The sequence below is a fragment of the Cebus imitator genome, unplaced genomic scaffold (genome assembly GCF_001604975.1).
Source record: "Cebus imitator isolate Cc_AM_T3 unplaced genomic scaffold, Cebus_imitator-1.0 Scaffold286, whole genome shotgun sequence".
Classification (NCBI taxonomy): Eukaryota; Metazoa; Chordata; class Mammalia; order Primates; family Cebidae; genus Cebus; species Cebus imitator.
The window spans coordinates 101,409-104,739 of NW_016107601.1; the positions used below are offsets into that span (position 1 = coordinate 101,409).

At 41.1% G+C, this 3,331-nt stretch overlaps 1 long non-coding RNA gene across 1 annotated transcript in view; it reads left to right on the top strand.

The window, feature by feature from the left end:
- Positions 1-2,892, top strand: part of LOC108284975 — a 15,290-nt gene extending 12,398 nt beyond the window's left edge. Inside the window, exon 2 of the long non-coding RNA XR_001817400.2 lies at positions 2,823-2,892. This is a non-coding gene — a long non-coding RNA (uncharacterized LOC108284975). The remainder of the gene's footprint in view (positions 1-2,822) is intronic.
- The last annotated feature ends 439 nt before the right edge of the window (positions 2,893-3,331 follow it).

Genomic DNA, 3,331 nt, shown 5'->3' on the forward strand with positions numbered 1-3,331 from the left:
TTTTTTGGTTCCATATGAAGTTTAACGTGATTTTTTTCCAATTATGTGAAGAAAATCAATGGTAGCTTGATGGGGATAGCACTGAATCTGTAAATTACTTTGGGCAGTACGGCCATTTTCACAATATTGCTTCTTCCTATCCATGAGCATTGAATGTTTTTCCATTGTGTCTTCTCTTATTTTCTTGAGCAGTGGTTTGTAGTTTTCCTTGAAGAGGTCCTTCACATCCCTTGTAAGTTGTATTACTAGGTATTTTATTCTCTTTGTAGAAATTGTGAATGGGAGTTTACTCATGATTTGGCTCTCTGTTTGTCTATTATTGGTATATAGGAATGCTTGTGATTTTTGCACATTGATTTTGTGTCTTGAGACTTTGCTGAAGTTGCTTATCAGCTTAAGGAGATTTTGGGCTGAGTTGATGGGGTTTTCTAAATATACAATCATGTTATCTGCAAACAGAGACGATTTGACTTTCTCTCTTTCTATTTGAATATGCTTTATTTCTTTTTCTTGCCTGATTGCCCTGGCCAGAATTTCCAATACTATGTTGAATAGGAATGGTGAGAGAGGGCATCCTTGTCTTGTGTCAGTTTTCAAAGGGAATGCTTCCAGTTTTTGCCCATTCAGTATGATATTGGCTGTGGGTTTGTCATAAATAGATCTTATTGAGATAGGTTCTATCAATATCTAGTTTATTGAGGGTTTTTAGCATGAATGAGTGTTGAATTTTATTGAAGGCCTTTCCTACATCTACAGAGCTAATCATGTGGTTTTTGTCATTGGTTCTGTTTATGTGATAAATCATGTTTATTTATTTGCATATGTTGAACCAGCCTTGCATCCCAGGGATGAAGCCGACTTGATTGTGGTGGATAAGCTTTTTGACGTGCTGCTGGATTCGGTTTGCCAGTATTTTATTGAGGATTTCTGCTTCAATAGTCATCAGGGATATGGGCCTGAAATTTTCTTTTTTTGTGTCTCTGCCAGGTTTTTCTATCCCCAGGTGCTCTGTCCCATGGAGATGGAAATTTTATCTATAAACCCTGGTTGGAGCTGCTGCCTTTCTTTCAAAGATGCCCTGCCCAGAGAGGAAGAATCTAGAGAGGCAGTCTGGCTATAGCAGCATTGCTGAGCTGCGGTGAGCTCTGCCCGTTTTGACCTTACTGGCGGCTTTGTTTACACTGTGAGGGGAAAATTAACTAGTCAAGCCTCAGTGATGGCAGACACCCCTCCCCCCACCAAGCTTGAGCATCCCAGTTGGACTTCAGACTGCTGTGCTGGCAGCCAGAATTTCAAGCCAGTGGATCTTAGGTTGCTGGGCTCTGTGGGGGTGGGATCTGCTGAGCTAGATTACCTGGCTCCCTGATTTCAGCCCCCTTTCCAGGGTAGTGAACGGTTCTATCTTGCTGGTGTTCCAGGCACCTCTGTCGTATGAAAAATAACTCCTGCAGCTAGCTTGCTGTGTGCCCAAGCAGCCACCCAGTTTTGTGCTTGAAACCAGGGCCCTGGTGGTGCAGCACCTGAGGGAATCTCCTGATCTGTGGGCTGCGAAGACTGTGGGAAAAGTGTAGTATCTGGGCCAGAATGCACGATCCCTCACAGCACGGTCCCTCACAGCTTCCCTTGGCAAGGGCAGAGAGCTCTCCAACCCCTTGCTCTTCTTAGATAAGGCGACGCCGCACCCTGGTTTGGCTTGCCCTCTGTGGGCTGCACCCACTGTCTAACCAGTCCCAGTGAGATGACTCAGGTACTTCAGTTGAAAATGCAGAAATCACCCATTTTCTGTGTTGCTTTCCCTGGGAGCTGTAGACCAGAGCTGTTCCTATTTGGCCATCTTGCCAGCCACTTTTGAACAGACACTTTCCAAAAGAAGACAAACATGCAGCCAACAAGCATATGAAAAAATACTAACATCACTAGTCATTAGAGATATGCAAATCAAAACCACAATGATATATCATCTCACACCAGTCAGAATGGCTATTACTAAAAAATAAAAACAAAACAAACAAAGCACATACAGGCCAGGTTGCAGAGAAAAGGCCACAATTATACACTGTTGCTGGGAGTGTAAATCAGCTCAACCATTGTGTAAAGCAGTATGGTGATTCCTCAAAGAGCCAAAAGCAGAAATAGTATTCGACTCAGCAATCCCATTACTGGGTACATACCCAGAGGTATAAATCATTCTGCCAATGATTTATACAATAGCAAAGACATGGAGTCAACCTAAATGCCCATCAATGACAGATTGGATACAGAAAATCTGGTACATATACACCATGGAATACTAGTAGCCATAAAAAAGAATGAGATCATGTCTTTTGTGGAAACATGGATGGACCTGAAGGCCATTATCCTTAGCAAACTAATGCAGGAACAGAAAACCAAATACCACGTTTTCACTTATAAGTGGGCGCTAAATGATGAGGACCCATGAACACAAGGAAGGAAACAACAGAAACTGGGATCTCATTGAGACTGGAGGATGGCAGGTGAATTAGTTCAGCCACTTGGAGAAGAGTTTAGATAATTCTCAAAGAGCTTAAAATAAAAAGATTGGGTATTGGGCTTAATACCTGATTGATGAAATGATTTGTACAACAAAACCTCATGACATGAAATTACCTATATAACAAACCTTCACATCTATCCCTGAACCTGAAATAAAAGGTTTTTAAAAAAGAGATATGCAAGAATTTCTTTCAAGAATCACTAAGAATTGACAAGAAAGGATATTATTGATAACATTGACTAGCTTAAAAAAAAAAAAACAACAACTTCCACAACCACTATCCTCACTGCTGATGTGGTGAGGTGAGGCCATGGTGGGCGAATCGCCTGAGGTTATGAGTTCAAGACCAGCCTGGTCAGCATGGTGAAACCCTGTCTCTACTGAAAATACAAAAAAAAATTAGTCATGTCTGGTGGTGGGCACCTGTAATCCCAGCTACGTGGGAAGCTGAGGCAGAAGAATCGCTTGAACACGGGAGGCGGAGGTTGCAGTGAGCCAAGATCACGCCACAGCACTCCAGCCTGGGCAACAAGAGCCAAAACTTCATCTCAAAATAAATAGATAGATGATAGATAGATAGATGGATAGGTAGATAGATAGATAAATTTAATTTTTGGAGTATGATCCTCAAAAACATAATATTAAGAAAAAGCAATCAGACTAAAAAGGAAGCATACTTTTATATTCCATACACAAAAAGTTCTGAGACAGCCTAAACTGGCCCGGGCATCAGCAGTGAGGATAGTGGTTGTGGCAGTTTTTTTTTTTTTTTTTTTTTTTTTTTTTTTTTTTTTTTTTTTTTTTTTTTTTTTTTTT